The following is a 20,014-nucleotide window of genomic DNA, read 5'->3' as shown; positions in this document are numbered from 1 at the left end:
GCCATGAGACATACCTAAGAGGCAAACAACTCCTCATCTATGTGTCCACCTACAAATCTCTACCATAAGAGACAGAAGTAGGAATAGAGAGAGTTAATGTGATAGCAAATCAGAGGTTCCTGACAGGACTGACTACACAGTGTGTGGGGCGCTTTACAAAATAAAAGTGTGGGACACTTTGCTCAGAAGTTTAAGAATTTCAAGGTGGCAGAAGCAGAGATTAAGCAAACACATGGCCCTGTGTGACTGTACAGGTGACATTTTATCAATGAAGCTGGCCCTGATTCTTGATATAAGGAGTGTAGGTCTCAAAGAATTTTGTGGCATCTTTTTTGGTATTTGGGCAAAACAGCTACAGGACATCTTGTATCTGGAAAGAGGGGACTGAGAGACTACTCATGTTGGTGAATTCAAGAAATGTATCTAGCAGTGCTTTCTGAATTGAGTATTTTGAAAACTATAGAATCTGTGTATTGTCATTCAGTTTCCTATTTAAAATAGTCATCTTGGAGTAGGATTAAAGATAGGCTTAAATTTATTTAAGTGTGAGAAGTCTCCTGTATCCTATTTCTTAGAACTTTGAAGGCCAGGAGCAACTGCTAAGTCATCCAACAGCTTCAACTGCACCTGTGGTCATAATAACAATAAATACCATGCCTAAGAGAATGGTACTAAGACCTCTCCCTTGCTTCCCCTGATCCCAGATTTTCTCAGCTTGAAAAATTCTATGTAAATATATATTACTCATTTATGGTAGACGTTCCAAAGAAAGCATGAGAAATTACCAGAAACAATATAATAAACAACTCCTCAAAATAAAATAACATGAGAAAAAAGAAACAGCATTTTTAGGTATGAACTTTTTGTTTTTACTAAGTAAAACCTTCATTTACTTTCTGGTTTTCTTTTAGTGATGATACATGATTATTTCTTGAACATTCAAACCACTGAACACTGTCATACAATATATTCCCATAATTATAGTGATCTCTGTTTACAATGATCAAACTTCCTTGATGTGACAATGTCTGCCAATTTTTGAAGACAGAAAGGTATTTTGCTCTTTCATGTTGAGTCAATAATAAAAAATAAAACACAATTTCTCAATCAGGCTCCCCTTCACAAATCCAGTCAGCTCAGGAATACTCTCACCTAAAAAACCAAGATTAACCAGAAATCCTTGAGATGACCCCCCTCATCTTCCTACTGGGTCACTCTGTGTGTCTTCAAGGCTGACCATGATGACCAAGTTGTGCTGTTTTCACCCACATAAAGTGTTCCTGAAGGAGGGGGAGGAGACAGTGAGATGTTGCCTTGGTACCCACCTCTGGCAACACTCTGATCATGATGTCAAACGGATTTTGAACAGTCAGCTCTCCATTATCTGCACTGTCAATCTTCTGCTATAAATCTTGTTTTCAAGTTCTGCTGGGATAATTGAGCTTGATATATGTGGGTACAGCTAACTATCTTTTGTTTATTTTTGCCTTCCCATGCAGCCTGCCACCCAGCAGGAGGCCCTTCAAAACTCAGTCATCTACCTTCACCAACCCAGGAAATGTGTGACAACTAAATATAGTCAAATCAAGGCAGCAGCAGTGAGTTCTATTTTGGCTGATTCATCATGTGAACCTATTATCCTTGGGATAGAGTCAGGTGGAGGGAGTGACTCAGCATTTAAGGAGTACAGTAGAGAGGTTTCACAACTTTCAGCTTCTCTGACTGACATCAGTGCATCACCAAATGGCTTCCTGATGGAGTTTGTTGTTCAGGCTTGGCTCCTGCCAAGAACACACTGCTCACTTCAGAAGCAACAGAAAGCAAGAAGGAAGTCACAATATCTAAGATTCTACTAGTTTCACAAGCATTATTATCAGAAACTTCCAAGACACATATACAATTTTTTTGCACGTGATTTTCACTTGTATTAAGCTCGTAGATGACCTCTTTTTGCTGAAGATCACTTATTTCAGCCATTGTAATTCTTCATAGGATACTGGTCTGAGTGGGAAAAGCTAAAGAGCTAAAGAGAATCAGAAGGAAAGAAGGAGTCTCAGCCAGAGGCCTCAATGTCCATTTCCCATATGTGGAAATACCAGGCAAGTAGCCCCTGCTGTTTAAACCACTGATGCCATAGGGTTTTGGCCCTTTCTGCAATGACCGCTTAGAAGTTAACAACTTAACTTGCTAAAAGTGCTACAAATTCACAGAACATACATTGTGAAGCCACATGATACTGGATTATCCTTGGTGCTGCTCCCTTCCAATTAGCCAGGTAATCCAACAAAGACAAAAATACATGCTGCCTGGCAAAGGATCTCGTCCAGGAAGAAAACTAACACTAGCACCATAATAAAGACTTGACTTTATCCTGACTAATTCACCTGAAATTCATTTACATTTTGATATCTTATACTGAATTCATTTTGATATCTGAAGGCTTTTATGTCTCTAGGGAATGTCAAATTAGCCCTGAGGAAGGGAAGTTCAAATCACAGAAGACAGTGTCTTTAGTCCAAAATGTTATGTGCAATGTCTTGCGCCTCCCACTCACCATTACTTATGAGACAGTACACTTTAAACTTGCTAAAAATGGGCCCGGCGTGGTGGCTCACGCCTGTAATCTCAGCACTTTGGGAGATCAAGGCGGGTAGATCACGAGGTCAGGAGATTGAGACCATCCTGGCTAACACAGTGAAACCCCGTCTCTACTAAAAATACAAAAAATTAGCCCGCGCGGTGGCAGGCGCCTGTAGTCCCAGCTACTCGGGAGGCTGAGGCAGGAGAATGGCATGAACCTGGGAGGCGGAGCTTGCCGTGAGCCGAGATCAGGCCACTGAATTCCAGCCTGGGCGACAGAGCAGGACTCCGTCTCAAAATAAATGAATAAACTTGCTAAAAATGAGGAGACAACGCTAATCATCCAAACTAGACCTTTCTACTGCAGAGCAGAACTTTCCTATAGGCAATGCTGCAGACTTCTGAAAAGTTCAGGGACCCCTCGAATTAATAATATCAAAGGTAAATAGAGGCTTTAATACTTTATTTTGCCAATCCAAAAGCATCAGATGGTATAGCCATAACTCTTGGCATCAACAAGGACTGTACACTTACCTACTCTATCGTGTTAGGACTTTTTTGGTCTTTCATATGACAATGACTTGCAATAGGTAGTCACTGTCTTCTGGCAGGGAGTGAGGCAGAAAAAAGGGGAAACAAGCCCCAGCAATTACTGTGCAGTACTCAAATCTGCCTGCCAACAGGAGAATAGTGATTTGTGAGACATATCAAGAGGTGCTGGCAAGATCAATCTGTGGAGATCCCTCTGATAGAGGAATAATGAGTTGATAAAGACCAGTGTTCAGTTGGGTCCAAGCCCAATAAGATTACTGTTCAGCATCATCAATATTGTCTCTGTTTGGAACTGACACAATCAGACTGGAATCAACTGTATTTTCCACAACACTGTCACACATGATTTTAAACTTTGGCTCACAACTCTAGAGGAGCTTGCAGATGTTGGCAGATTTTTGCCAACTTAAGGGACGTCATTATTAAGTAGGAGTTTCACCCCATAGTAATTTGTGGTTCTGTGTTTCTCTGAGGTCTACGTACTGAAAAGAGAAGACAAGGAGGAAGAGACGGAGGAGATAAGGGATTAAGAAAAGAGATTTTTTTTTTTTTGCTTAACCCCTCCCCCTTTTTTGTTTTTTTAGTGTAATGACCAAATACGACATGTAAATGTGTAGGCTATTTCTTAGCGTCAGCTTAATTTAAGTTGGGGATCAAAGATTTTTCCTGAAACACAGAATCATGAAAATTTTTCAGCTCTGAAGCAATATAACAATAAAATCGTTATGTTTCATCATCAAAAGGCAGAAGGGATAAGTAGATGGCTCTGTCTAGAAAATATTAGAAGTTGTTCAAGGAGTTGGAAAATCTAATAAGCAATTTGATTCTTAAACAATTCCTGCAGTCCCCTCCAATGTGTTTTATAAGCCATTACACTCCCACTACAGAAAGCTATCAACTTCATGTTTCCTGAGATCCATTTATTCAGCCCTGCCCATACGGCCATCCCAGACCTCTGATACTAGCCGAGTGATATAGCCATCCAGAAGCACCATGTGATACATGGCCACAGAATTAAATCCTGTGTAATTTAATAAGAGACAGGGCATGGATTTCTCTTTTGCTACAGGCGTACAGAACAATGACTGCTGGATCTTTCCCACTCTCCATCTAAATGTAAACTCCGTGAGCAGCAAGTGCTATAGAAAGACAACCAAATTTGCAGTGCCAGACTCCCCAGATCAATAGGTTTACACTTTACTCAACAAACTCAGGTCTTCAAACCATATTAAAACTGTCAGTAGTCCTGTCCCACCAAACTAATCACAGTCACTATAGGGTCTCTCACCCCACTTCAGGATGACATCAGTATTCTGTGATTTCATGCAAAGCAGACATTTACAGTGGTCTTTCTGGTCTGTGATTACCACCACTGACTATCTTCAAGCCCATGTGGTCCCTGAGAGGCAGGCTTGTGTCTATCTTCTTCAGCAGTATATCTTTGTGGAATTTGGTACCTTGGTAGCTGTAGCCCAGCCTTCTTAGGTGAATCACACCTAAGTCATTTCCCTTTGAAATCCTGTCTTCCCACCCTTAGGCCCTGTGAGGAAGGGGAAGCACCCACCCCAAGGTACCCTAACCACTGCTGCTTTGCCTCATGGGGAAATCGCCCTTTCCTTTTCCTCCAAGGCTCTCACTTCTCTCCATTTCCTTGGGATAATCCCCTCAAAGAGTTCAGGTTAGAAAACAAAGCAGAAAAGGAACCTGTCCTTGGGTTATTTTTATTTTAACTCCATCACAAAGGGTCCCAGAACAAAAAGGTGAGGTTACCACCTCAAGGTGGGGTTGGAAAAATGAGAACAAAACACAAGTTAAAATCTCAACAAAATATTCTGTCAACCTCCAGCTAGGTGGCCTTGGAAAAGTCCCAGTTAAAAAAAAAAAAAAAAAAAAAAAGTGCCAGTACCTCTAAGCCTCATCAAAATTTTAGATCTAAAAAAAAAAAAAAAAGAAAAGAAAAAAATATTTCTGGGGATCAAAAGAGGGCAGGCATATGAAAATTTTTTTGATGCTAAATATTAGTGGTAGCAGTTATTCTTGATTTTATAATTTTGTAATGCCCCTTGCATAGCAGATACCAATTTGCAGCTGGGAGATGAAAGAGAGAAAAGAGAGTCCAGTCTTCCATACACTATTTCTTAGGTAGTTTGGATCTGGTCTGAGCAGACTGCTATACTGAGTTCCATGCTAACTAAAATCCCTGGAGACTTTGTAAAGGCATCACTTTCAGCACTCCTCTGGCTGACTAAGAAATGCCAGTGGCTCCATTAGGCAAACTCCCATAGGAACATCTCCATTCTCTGGGGTTCTCCCGACATCAGCTTGGCCTTAAAGATTATGAGCATCTAGGGAAGGAGTGGGGAAATGTCAGTGCGTGTGTTTGATTTGAATCTGCGTGTGTGCAGTATTGAAGACTTGAGTGTCCCTAAACGGTATTTAAATAAATGCCAATGTTCAGGGCTGGCTTTATATATAAGTGGGTTAGGCCTCTACCTATTTGACTTAAACACACCAAAGCATCCTTGGCTGGAAATGGAACTCCTATCAGGTAGTACTCCAGCCCTAGAAGTACTTTCTTTAAAAATGTTGAATTTGACTTGGTTAAGATATTGGTTCATACTTTCTTAGATAGACAGCAGCAAGAGTTGGCTTATCAGACCATCACACACCAGGATTTGGGGTTTTAAGAGTCAAGGAAAGAGGAGTAGTACATTATCATATGAAGGGAAGAGAAAGTCAAAGCACAGATGGGGGAGGGGTTCTGGTAGGTGCTGAGTAAAACAGGTAGAATATCAAAGCAGAAGGCCTTGTGCATCTAGAAGACAGGTAGTAGTCCTGGGAACTAGGTAGGAGAGCAACAAAGAGAAAGTGCCAACCAAAGACAAAAAGGAAAAACACAAATTATTTGTCTGTGCCACAATTGCTTGGCAAGGTCTTTCCCGCATTCACATTTGATTCCACTGAAATTGATATCACAGACATTTATTTTTTACTCATAAAAATATGAAACATGACCTGAAAGGCTCCTCTAACACTAGGAACCACCTACTTGGTTTGTAGACCTTGTTGGTAGTTCAGATCCACCATTTATTAGCTATAGGCTCACATCACTTACACTCTCTGAGCCTCAGTTTCTTCACCTGGAAACTGATGATAGTAGTATCTGTAGGGATAGGCAGAACAGATCTAAGTACAGATCTCAGAGGTCCAACCATTTACTTTTTAAATAATATCATAGGAGAAGCAGCAACAGATCCCTTTCCACAATTTTCCGGCAATAACAGAAGATAAATTATGTTAACCTGTAAGTTAACTTGTGACAAAGGTGGCATCCATCCTAAAGCAGGCCAGGCTCATTATTCTAGGTCTGTCTCCTGTTTAGAGGATCCAAAGTGAAAACCACATTTTAGAGGTTCCAGTTACCTGTCTAATGTCTTCCCATGGGCGTCACATGTTTCTTTCTACAAATTCAATTGATGGGCAATTGTGATGAGAACCCCAAGGAAGATACAACCCCTACAACATGAACTGACATTTACAAATGTTCCTTTACTTTCCACCCTTTTCTGCTTTTTCCGATTCTACTCAGAATTGATTCCACGCTAAGAATTGAAATCAGGGCTATTCAGTGAATCACTCTGTTCTTTGCTAGAATGGTGGCCTGCCCCTCTGTAGAGTCATTCTTAAATTACAAGGTTTATAGGAAGCAACTGGAGGAAAAACAATTTAACACAGATGATTCCTGAGGTCTTTCAATATGTCCAGTTATTTTTCCTGTGAGCTTTCCAGAAAATACTCTAGACTTAAAGATTAAGAACTACATATTTCCTCTTCATCCTTGTATGTTGCAATTCAATTTTATCATTTTCTACTCAATATGCCAAATCTCAAGACCTGAATAGATAGGATTTGGTGTTGTTTTCTGAAGGTAAATGGCAAGATATCATTAAAGAAACTTTTTCAGAATTATTATATCCTTAATAATACTCTAGAACCTCAGTTTTACCAAATTGTGCAAGCATTATAATAAAACATGTCTATACGTTATATACAAGGAGTCAAAATTTTATGGAAAATGTGTATTATGAAAAAACTATGCATGGATTTCAAAATTTTTTACATCAAAATAAACTCATATTAACTTGTTAAAACATGTCTGAACAAGATCTAGCTTGAGGCATTGAGAAGGCTAAGACATCAGTTTGAAAAGAGTCCCTATCAGAAAAACATGAATTCTGCTAAAATCGAAGCAATGTTACCAGAAAGGGGTCCCCCTGATCCATACCCCAAGAGAGGGTTCTTAAATCTTCCCCAAGAAAGAATTCAGGGTGAGTCCACAGAGTAAAGTGAAAGCAAGTTTATTAAGAAAGCAAAGGAATAAATAACGGCTACTCCATAGATGGAGCAGCCTTGAGGGCTGCTGTTTGCCCATTTTTATGGTTATTTCTTGATTATATGCTAAACAAGGTTTGGATTATTTATGCCTCCCCTTTATAGACCATATAGGGTAACTTCCTGACATTGGCATGGCATCTTTAAACAGTCATGGTGCTGGTAGGAGTACATGTCTCACAGGAATTCTGTAGGACTAAGTGAATTAATGCATGTGAAGCACATGGAACAATGTTTGGGACATGGACAGAAACAATTAATGTTAGTTATTTTATGAGAAAATATAGATGCTGTGTTAAGAAATTAAATACTTTATATATGGTGAAACTTCATTATGGATATTAAATGTTATTATTTATTAAAACCCTAAATTAGGTTTTAAAATTAAAGCTGCTAACAAATTACATTTAAATAATTTAAAGCCTAATAATATGGAAAAAGATTTCTAGGAGGGGTATATTCACAACTTTTGAAAGACTATTGAGTTATTTCAGTTAATTGGGACAGAACAAAAGACATTAGTAAGAGGATAAAGCAAACTAGGAACCACAAAATGAAGGGAATGAATTGCAGACTTTGAGACAATACACATCTGGTGAAGGGAAATTCAATAAATGAGCATTTAAACAGGCATTCAGGAGTCTTACATAACCTAATGCAGAATACAGGATGATGGTTCAAGACCTATAATCAACGAGATAAGACAATCTAGGTAATGGTGAGGTATTTATCATCTTAGCTAGATAAGCACTGGCAGAGATCTATGAGCAGGTAATAGGGAAAAGGGGCCCAGCCTAGAGGTAAGATACAAAATCAAACTCCTGACATTGGAGAGAAAGTCTGACGAGAAAGAAGGGTACAAATATTTTTACAATATCACCACAGGAACTCAGGTCTAGGGAATAATGGAGATCTAGTCATAAGAAGTGGAGCATAAATTGGTGGCTAGTTCCTAAGCTAGTGGTATGCTCCAGGGGAAAGATCCGATTTTCAGGGTCTGTGAGTTTCTGTAGTATAAATGCTCTCAATGTGGCCGACTGTAAGCTACTTATGTGACATCATCTAGCTGGAATTCCTGAGAAATTAACAATTGGCTCTCATGAGCTGGTATAAGTCAACTCCATTATACCTGGAAGCCTGGTTTTCAAAATGTAGTCAAAAGGTTCAGACAGGCAAGGAGTTAGAATTTCAATGCTGAATCCCCAAGTGCTAAGCTAGAGCTTCTTCATTCCTCCTGCCAAAAGTCAAGTTTGATCTTAAAAAACTAGACAAGGCTGAGCTTTTAAAATGGGCAATCAGGTAGTCCCACTAAAACTAAATGAGCAAGCCTGAGAAAATCTGGGCTGACTCCCCTACAGCTGTCCCCATACCTGCATAGTTTGGATCAGAAAAAGTGAATCCATGTAATCCTTAGCCACCAACACTAGCTGACTAGCCAGTTCAGGCTCAACACAGAATATCTTGATTAGCAGCATGGACTACTGATTCCATGACAGAAACTGAATTGATAAATGCTTTTTTAGGAAAGAAAATGCTATTTCATTTTTACTCTTATAAATGATCCCACTCTTCCAGAATAAAGTTGAAGAACAACCAGTGACAATAATGTTAATAGTTAGCATTACTTGAGAAAATGCTGCACAACTGGCACAGTTCTAGGCTGTTTACTTTTATGGTCCACACTAACCCCTATTGAAGTGGCTTCAATCACTATTCCCTGGAGCCCAGAGCCTCTTAGAGATGCCTGGGGTGGGGTGGGGGGTCACTGAGGAGGGAAGAGAAAACCAAGGTGCTGGGGCTTTGCATTCTCACTTTCACTTAAGCGGAGTGGCTCCACTTTCATCTGTTTATGTACTGAAGTTTCATGAAAGATTTCTTTCCAAAAAGGACCTCTACTGATTTTTTTAAATTGAGAACACAAAAAACCTCAAAGTAATCCTATAATTTCACTATTTCTTGCTATAAAAAATTTAAAAAATCTAAGATAAAAGACACATAACATTTCCTATACATAGCTGTACCTCCCTAAGGTTATTACCTTCCAGAAGCTTTGGGTTGTTTTTATTATGTCCACTGATTAAGGTAGATTTTACCTTCTATATTTAACATCTGAGGAAATTTATACTTGCCCAGAGTATAAACAGATGAGCAGGGATCCTAACTGAGGTTTTTCTCTTATGTTCGTATGGACAAAAATAGGCAGTTACCTCTTATTCCCTCATACAAAGACCATATAAATTGGTCCCTTTGTCTTTCTGTGAAATCCAGTGGTACAGCTAATGATGACATTCACCTCTGCCTAGTCTACCATTTATGTCTAAGTCAACTGTCCCCCAGAGGAGGAAGCCCCACACTAAATTCCATAATACACAATACATACTCATGGGAAGGGAATAGACCAGATAGGTGGTTGATGCTCCGGCCCCATGGGTTCATATAGTTCTTAAATGTTATCTCCTCCTTAGGCCAGGCTTTTATCATTAAGCATTAATACTACTTAAAAAGGATAAAAGATTGTCATAAACTTTGAAAGATTTCAAGAGCAAATAAATGCTAGCTTATCAATTTCAGACTCAAATAATATTAAAATTAAATTAAAAATACACAATTAACCTAATACATTTTGAATCTGGACTAATTGTTTGAAATTCAAAAGGACCCCAGGATATTTTTCACTTGAAACACAGAAATAAAAAATTTATACTAAACAGGCAGAGTTTGCCCTCAAGGTTGAAAACATTAATCATCATGCATCTAACTGTTAACTGTAAAAAATCATTTTTCTTCTGATTTAAAGGGAATTATTTAGTGAGCATTTTTAACTTCTCTGCTTTCTCAAGCACAGGCAGTAACATGGGGTCAGGTTCCGGGCTCCTGTGCCCCTTCACGTCCCCTTTCTCTACAAGGAGCTGCCTTTGATATACAAGGGAGCTTCTGGCCCAAAGAATGCACAAAGCCCAGGAAGAAATGAGGCTGCTAGGAATGTAATTGAGATTTAGTTATTAAATTCAGGAAATTTGGAGTTGAACAGTCTTTCTAAGAAGAAGGTATATTTTAGCCCCACATAAAAATGAACTTGAGGCAACAATCAGTAGGGAAAGGCCTTCACAGGACTCTCTGAAGCTTTCCACAATATTCAGAAGACCATCAAGCTGGACACAGCTTTTTTTTTTCCTTTTAAAAAAAAAAAAAAGAAAAAGAAAAAAAAGTTTTCTTAGGTTGGGTGAGAATATTTAGTACCAAGAAGGAAATAGGATAAACCAATATACATTATAGTCTATTTACGTAGGTTTCCCATGGAGCCAAACCACCACAACTACCTGACTGGCCTGTAATGTTATTGTTGGGCTCTTCAGTATTGAAATTTCCTTAGGTGGGATCCAAGATAGCTTTCCTGATACAAAACTATATTCCCACAAGTAATATTAAAATAAGACTCAAAAGAATTCATTATCTCTGATTCTTGGTTACAGATTTATTTCATCTGAGACAAGGAAATTTCAGATTATTTTTTAAACTCTCTGGTTCTGGACAACACACCTGCCCAATTTTGCTTTGGGAAACACCCTTTCCTTTTATAGATACGGATTTTAGAAAAATGTCCATTATTAACTGAGTTTTTTGGTTGCTGTTTTTTTAACATTAGTCAAAACTTTGGGCAGGGGCTATCTACTAGAATTAATCCTCCTCATATCTTTGACTAGTGAAGCAGGTCATTTTTATACTTCTAAAATGGTTATTATTTGCAGTGTAGTGAATGCAGAGATTGTAGCAACATGTTCACTTTCTAGTCAAATTCTAGGATGTTTACTTTGGAAATATGGCTAGAACAGATATTAATTTGTAGCTAATTTCAGTGCTTTTTCACACATTTTTCAAAAATGAAATATATTGAGTAATTTACTACATGCTAAGTCCTGTGCTACTTAGGAACACATACTTTACAGGTACTGTAGTATTACAACTTCCATAATTTTGAAAAATGCTAAATTTCATTAGATGTCAGCAAAAACATATTTTTTTCTTCCCATTGAAATTCCTGGATGCCCTGAATTGTATCCATGAACCTTGATCAAGACAGGGTCATATAGATTGTAACAGACACAGTCACTTGTCTGCCTGTATCCCATCGGGTTTCTCATGAAGTATACTAGTTCCCAGTGTGCTTGTATTGCAAATACCCAGCCTCTGCATCTACAAATGGATGGCAGGGAGTAGGGGGCTTTATGTTACTTTGGGGGCATCCCTTAAACAATGACTAGCCAGTACAGGGGTCTAAATAATCTTAACTTCTTTTGCCACTGATTGATTGGAATACCTCTAAGTTGTGACCAACGTGGTCCTCAGAGCACCTTTGTGTGGCTGAGCCAAAGTTACCATTCTTAGATCTTGCATCCTTCTCTTCTAAGTCCCTACCAGTTTTTCCCAGGAACACTTCCTAAATAAATCACTTTCACAAGAATCTTCATCAGAGAAGATTCTTGGAACCCTCTGAGGAACCCAACCTAAGACACAGGTCATGGTAAGACTTAGATCAACAAGATGTAAAATAACTTACATGCTCCAGCTTACTTTATATAAATAACTACTGTAATCAACAAAATACTCAAATTCATGTTAGACTGGGAAAGATTTAGGACAAATGTATGGAAAGTACTTTCATTTTTGATTATAGTTAATAATATGCATTACTAACTCTCCACGAGAATGTCTCCGATAGAAGACTAGAAATTTAAAAAAGAGTGAAAACCAACAAACTGTGTAAACATTAGAGTAAATCTTAACCAATATTGACTGCACAAAAGTAATAATTGTTTTATGAATGTATGTGTATGTGTGTGTGCATGCATGTCTGTTCTAAAAGGAAGGTAGGGATAAATGAAATAAAATTATTGTAAGGTCTTTGCGTTCTACAAGAGGATAAGAGTACTAATTAGTATTAAACATATGTAAGTCAAGAATGCATGCTGTTAGCTCTAGTATAATCAAAAGGACAGTAAATGAACTTATAATTTCCAACCTAACAGAATAAGTAAAATTATGAAAAATAATTACTCTAACAGAAAACAAGCAAGGTTTAAAAAAAAGAACAAAGAGTAAATGGAAGAAACCAGGTGAACAGATAGTAGACTTAAGCCAAATGTATCAATCAATAAATTAAACATAAATAGAATGCTTCAATTAAAGACAAAAAGATTGCCAGACAATTATAAATAATAAAACCCAAGTAAATATTGCTTCAGATATCTATCTAAAATACAAGGATTCAAAAGTTTTAGAAATAAACAACAAAAGCTCATTTTAATATTATTCACATTAGAATTTAAAGTTAAAAGGATTGCTAGAGGTAAAAGGAACACTTAATAATGATGAGATATAATTCACCAGGAAGATATAATTCTAAATGTATTGCAGTTAACATACCCTCAAATATATATAAAGTAAAAACTGACAGAACTAAAGAATTAGACAAATGAACAATTTCAATAAAGAGTTAACACATCTTTTTTAGTAAGTGATAAAACATAAAAACTTGGAAGCTACATAGAAAAATTTAATGATATGATCAAAAAGAAATGTAATTGAAATATATGAAACAAAGTGGCCACCAATTTCAGAATATACGTTCTTAAGGATATATTACATTTTTTCCAAGTTGACCATATATTGGGCAATAAAACAATTTCATAAAATTTCAAACGAATATATAATATGACTTCATATTATATGATTTTCAGATCTCAATGGAAATAAGATAGAAATCAGTAAAACTATAACTGGTAAATCCCCATATTTTTGAAAATTAGGCAATATACTTCTAAAGGCAAGGATCAAAGAAAAATTTAAATAGTTTTAGATAACATGTGAAACTAAATGATAATGGAAATATGACCTATTAAAACTTGTGGAATGCTGCTAAAATTATTTGTCAAGGGGGTTATAGCTTTAAATGTATGTATTCAACAAAGAAGGAAGACAAACTCAAAGCTTGCGTCTTTAAAAATTAGAAAAAGAATAGATATTTAAGACAGAGGATAGATGGAAATACATAAAGAAATCTAAAAATAAGTATTCAATAGATAACATCAACAAAATCAAACTAATTTAAATTTTTAAAGATTAACAAAGTTAAATTCCTGATAAAACTGACAAAATTTTAAAAAAATTCATTAGTAACCAATATCAATGTGAAAAAGAAACATCACTCTAGATCCTGCAGATATTAATGTTACACCAATAAATTTAAAAATCTAGATTAAAATTTCTAGAAAAATTCAACTTAAAACTAAGCAAACAATAAAATTTTGAATAAATCATCTGTCCATCACAATACACTGATAAGAGGGTTAAAATACAAACCACACAGTGGAATATCTGAAACATATGTAACTCATAAAGGACTCCTTCACATGGACATTTTAAAAATGTAAAACTTTGACAAATCAATAAGGAAAAGATAGCTACTTATTAAAGATAGGCAGTAAACATATGAAAGGGTGTTCAAGTCCATTAGTAATAAGGGAAAAGAAAATTAAAGCCACAGTGAAGAGTCAACTGATCTTTGATGAAGGGTCAAAGGCAATACAATGGAGAAAAGACAGTCTTTTCAATAAATGTTGCTGGAACTGAACATCTATATGCAGATGCAAAAAAAAAAAAAAGTGGGGGGTTACAAAAGAGATTACAGACCTAAATGTAAAATACAAATTTATAAAATTCCTAGTAAAAATTCCCAGAAAGTAACATAGGATAAAATCTAGATGACCTTGGGACTGGTGATGACTTTTTAGATATGATACCAAAGGTACAATCTATAAAATAATTGATAAACTGGACTTCATTAAAATTAAAAATTTTTGGACACTGTCAAAGAATAAAAACACAAGCCACAGACTAAGAAAATATTTGCGAAAGACCTATCTGATAAAGGACTATTAATCCAAATTATACAAAGGTTTCTTAAAACTCAACGACAAGAAAACAAGCAGCCTGATTAACAAATGAGCCAAAGAATTTGACACCTCACCAGAGAAGACATACAGATGGCAAATAAACATATGAAAAGATGCTCCACATCGTATGTCATCATAGAAGTGTAAACTAAAACAATAAGATACCACTACATACCTATTAGAATGGCCAAAATCTGGAACACTGATAACACCAAATGCTAGTGAGGACATGGAACAATACAGTTGCTGGTGGAAATGCAAAATGGTGTAGACACTTTGGAAGACAGTTTGGCAGTTTTTTGGAAAACTAAACACAATTTTACCATATGATCCAACAATAGTGCTCCTTAGTATTTACCCAGATAGTTGAAGATATAGGTCCACAAAAACCTGCACACAAACGTTGATAGCAACGTTATTCGTAATCACCCAAACTTGGAAGCAACCAACATGCCCTTCAGTAGGTGAATGGATGACCTTTGGTACATCTAGACAATGGAATATTATTCGGCACTAAAATATGAGCTATCAAGCCTTGAAAATACATGGAGAAACTTTAAATGCATATTACTGAGTAAAAGAAGCCAATCTGAAAAGCCCACATACTATATAATTCAAACTATATGATATTCTGGAAAAGGCAAATCTATGGAGACAGGGGTGTCAAAGATCAGGAGATGTCAGGAATGAGGGAAGGAGGAGAGATACAGGCAGAGCACAGAGTATTTTTAAGGCAGTGAAAATACTCTGTATGATACTATAATGGTGGATACAAGTCAGTATACATTTGTCACACTCTTAGAATGCACAACACTGACAGTGAACCCTAATGTAAACTATGAACTCCAAGTGATAATAATGTGTCAATTTAGGTCCATCAACTGTAACAAATATACTATTCTGGTAGGAGATAATAGTAACTGGGGAGGCTATGCATGTGTGGGGCCAGGGGTAAATGGGAAATATCTGTACCGTCCTCTCAGGTTTACCGTGAAGCTAAAACTGCTCTAAAGTCTATTATGAGACACAACCACAATGATTACTGTAAAACATTAAAAATAACTAATGATGGTAAAAAGGTAGAGACATGAAGACTAACACTCAGATACGAAAGAATGCACACTGCATGATTCTATCTATGTAAGTTGAAAAAGCAGATAAATGAAATTTCACATTTAGGTTGTAAAACTATAAAGAAGAGCGAGAAAGCAAAGATGGTGGTTACTTTAGTGGAAAAGAAAGAGTGGGCCGTGACTGGAAAAAATATTCTAAGATGCTGGCAAGTGGTGGCCACTTGGGTGTTTCTTTTTCATGGGAAGTTATTGAACTACACATTTTTGCTTCATGAATTATTCCATATATATGTTATGTTTTAAATTGAAATAATTATTTGATTTTAATCTTTTAAGAGCAAGGAAATAAAATTACTTTAATGTTTACCAATTTAGGGAATACTAATGTTATATAGTTTTGGTTTTGTTGCTTTATTGTTTGAATGATCATATTCCATTCTGTAAATTCAGAACATTATAATATTTTGGCAACTCGCAAACAACTGGTAATTGGCATTTCTCAATACAAGTCTTCAAAAATTCTAATAAAATGCTGCTTAATTTAAATTTAGCCTGTTCTCTGCTAGATATGAAGTAGGGCATTTGAGTTAATCAACTACTCTGAATAATAGAGTTACTATCTATATCATACATACAATGGGTTACACATTTTTAAGATGTTAGAATCCATTTTTAAAATGTTAGAATCCATTTTAAAAATGTTAGAATCCATTTTTGAAAATCATTTTGTACAAACAATACTGAGCATAAACTGTTAGTGATTCAACAAACACAAAATTACCTCATTTGAGTACCTTTAAAGTCATAATGAGCATCAATTGTCAATGTACTATTAGTGTACAGAAGGGCTGGGGAAGCTAAGTTTTGGTGGACAGGATTTCACCTAAGAGCATTTCTAGTTAGTGTCCCAAAGGGCAAGGGTAGTGTCAGCTTACCTGGGAAATTGGAGTTTCATTTAAACAATGTTCAAAACACATTTTGTATTGAGTCTCAGTGATAAGAGGATTGCCTTTATTTTCACCTCTTTCCTCCTCCATGACAACCTATCCCAATCTAATTTGTAAAGCCTTATTAGTGCATGCACACATGCATGTACACAAAGAGTGTTTGGCTTATATTTATGCAGATTTTTAGAGTCTACGCCTGTTTTCTTTCTCTTCCAAGACCTTTCAAGCTTTTCTTTTTAGAAGTCATAGTAGCCATTCACAGAAATATCATGACTAGCATGGTATATAAAACACATTCTATATAATAGATATTATGGTACTGTGAATGCAAAGATAATGCTACTACGTGTTACTGTCCTGATATTAAAGCGGTAATATAAATTATTCTACAGATGAAACTGCCTATTATAACTTTTCACTGCTAGTTTTACACAAACTCTGAAAGCAATTTTTAATTTCTGTGCATAAGTTGAAATGCAAAAGTATTTGTTTTTCATTACAGCTGATTTCAAAAGTAAGGGCCTTAAAAAGTTAATACAGTTAAATTTTAATTTAACCTAGAATTATGGAACTGTACTCTCAGCATATAACCCACCCCCCCACCTTGCCATATACATGCCCCCAACACATACTGTATCACAAAAGAGAGAAAGAAAAACGCCTACACTGAACTTAACTTACCACATTTTTATTATCATGGTTAAGGTTTACCCAGGACTTTCAACCATCTTGCAAATTCCAATGACAGTCAAAAGTAAGTAAAGTAGTTCAAAAGCAGAGCAAGCTGACTCATAAAGAGCCCTGCTTCCGAGAACAATAGCAAAGGGTGTCCTTCTAAGCTCAGAAATGAAGAAAAAGTTTGAGCTAAATCCAGATGATTTAACTTTTGCTCATGAAAAGTGAATTTCCTCTACCTGTACTATATTCTGTTCTTATAAGTTTGACATGGATCTGGTTTAAATACAATAGAAACAAAGAGAGGAAGTTATGTTTGGTATCCTTTACATTTACATCTTCAAGGTTGTTTGGAAATCTTTTAGGCAGTCTTCCTTTCTCCAAATATTCCCTTCCGCTGTTTCTTTAACTGGAAGAGGTTTTTCATTTTATACACTGTACATTTCCAAAGTATATATGGTTCTAGGCATGGTATTTGCTTTCCTTAGAGATATGAATCGCTTTTGTTCATTTACCTTCTTTGAAATTCATTTCTAGTAGCTGCAGAGCTGCTGCTATGGAGTGTTAATAGGCTTCTAACATAGCTGTCATTTCAAGTAATAGGTGCCAAGCTTTCAGCAGCTTATTAACACATTATAACAGCAACCCCTATACTAAACAAACAAATTGCACAGAGGAGGACACAAGCAAAATTAGTGTGTACAAATATATATATTCATATGTATACATACATACAGTATATACTTAGGACTCATCAACATATTTGGTTCCATACATGATTAGACCAGAATTGGCACTTTGTTTTTTATGAATATTCACAGGGAGAAAGAGTGGATCGGATTTGTATTTGGTCCCAAATGTGAGACGAATACAAACTGGTATAATTACTGAAAGATTTCCATCCTCTCAGCCCAGCGACACTCTCAAGACCGAAAAATTGCAGACTTGTGGTATTTCACATCATGGAACTGTGCTAACGTGATCTTTCAGCGCCACTTCATGGGGGATGCTGCAGAGGAAGAAAAAGTGGAAATAAGCAAAGAAATACACCAACTGGCAAAACTACTGAGAAAGGAAGAGATACAAATATGAAAATATGCTTCTAAGAGTCAAAATTTGCATTTGGATATGAACACTGGACCAACTCTCTACAAACACAAATATATTCTTCCAGATGCAGGGGCAGACATATGTACAGATAAATATGAGAATGTATATTCACACATGCTTTATGTAAATATGAATAAATACACACACATATACACATATATACATATGTATGTATATATAGATACACTGTCCTTTACAAGTGTTTATATATTTAATGGTTGCATAAAACTTCCTCACAGCTTTCTGGAAGACATATTTCAATAAGGGCTCTAAATTTTACATTGTAGTACAAGCTGACCTTTTTGAGTATAAAAAAATCCCAGAGCAGTTTATAATCATGTTGTAATATATTTGGAGGTTGTAAATATATTAAATCCAACTTTTAAATCAGCTGGATAATTTTATAAAATTTACTAAAATTTGTAGTATTAAGGAGGATGACTTGATGGCCTCTGGTTATCTTGCAAGATTTAATGTGTGCTACTTTTTATTGTTACTAATAGACAGGTGGCATTATCAATTGTTGAGTAAGTACCAGTGCTGAGCTAGTAACATTATAAACTGCACATACTACGCTGGATATTTCTAGTATCTGTAAACAACTTTCAAATCTGGGAAAATAAGAGAAATTCAAAACAAAAAGCCAAATTTAGTGATAGAACTAGTTAATTGAATAATGACTGACTTGCGATAGAAATTATTTCTTCACAATACTACTCTTGCTGGACTAGATATAACTTGACATAGAAGAGCAATTATTTTGAAGCCTTTAATAAAAGATAATAATCGATTTTAAGAAACTCCATTACAAAAAACAAATGCCCTGGTTATATATAGCTCAAACCCAAGAATGACTATAAGAAACTTTTAATTCTTACTTGCCATTAGGGCACAGTTTACAGAAATAATTAACGACTTTTAATTCAGCAAACAGCATTTTCTTTTCAAGGTAGATACAGTAACATATAGGTAATTAAGTCCCAAATTTTGAGGTCTATTCTATGGTTCTCCCAACTATATCCCTCGAGTTGGCTCTCATCTTACCCTTGTCTAGCAAGGAGTTTGTAATACCACCTTCAATGTACTTCTCTTGTTTTTAATAATTCAAGTTGTTTTTCCTACCTAAAGAGCCTTTGGAAATTAAAGCATTCATTTTATTTTATACTCTGGAAACCACTTAGTGAATTATAACCTCACTACTGCCCTCATTTTTAGATGTCTCAGATCACACTATTATGCATGCATGCTACTCATAGCATTATATAATAAGCTATTTAAAGACTATGTCTTCAGCCAGGCACGAAGACTCATGCCTATAATCCCAGCAATTTGGGAGGCCAAGGTGGGAGAATTACCTGAGCCCAGGAGTTCGAAACCAGCTTAGGCAACATAGGGAAACATCATCTCTACAAAAAAAGAATTTTTTTTTAATTAGCTAGGCATGGTGGGGTGTTCCCGTAGTCCCAGGTACTCAGGATGCTGAGGCAGGAGGAGCCCTAGAGCCCAGGAGTTTGAGGATGCAGTGAGCCATGATGGCACCACTGCTCTCCAGCCTGGGCAAGAGTGAGACCTCATCTTTTTTAATAAAAATAAAATAAAGACCATGTCTTCTAGACTGCAAGCTCCTTGGGAGAGGCCTGTATCTTATTCATCTTTGTTTCCCTAATATCAAGTACAGTACCTGATGCATGGAAGCTGTTCCATAAATATTGAATTGATGAACAAATTAATG

At 36.3% G+C, this 20,014-nt stretch overlaps 1 long non-coding RNA gene across 1 annotated transcript in view; it reads right to left on the bottom strand.

Annotated features, from left to right (window-relative positions):
• Positions 1 to 17,171: 17,171 nt before the first annotated feature.
• The window catches only part of LOC129527036 (uncharacterized), a 310,937-nt gene continuing 308,094 nt past the window's right edge, over positions 17,172 to 20,014 (bottom strand). Inside the window, exons 4-5 of the long non-coding RNA XR_010130950.1 lie at positions 19,638 to 19,688; positions 17,172 to 18,181 (exon numbers count right to left, since the gene is read on the bottom strand). This is a non-coding gene — a long non-coding RNA (uncharacterized lncRNA). The remainder of the gene's footprint in view (positions 18,182 to 19,637; positions 19,689 to 20,014) is intronic.

The sequence above is a fragment of the Gorilla gorilla genome, chromosome 16 (assembly GCF_029281585.2).
Source record: "Gorilla gorilla gorilla isolate KB3781 chromosome 16, NHGRI_mGorGor1-v2.1_pri, whole genome shotgun sequence".
Taxonomy (NCBI): Eukaryota; Metazoa; Chordata; class Mammalia; order Primates; family Hominidae; genus Gorilla; species Gorilla gorilla.
This window is presented reverse-complemented; position numbering and strand designations above follow the sequence as displayed.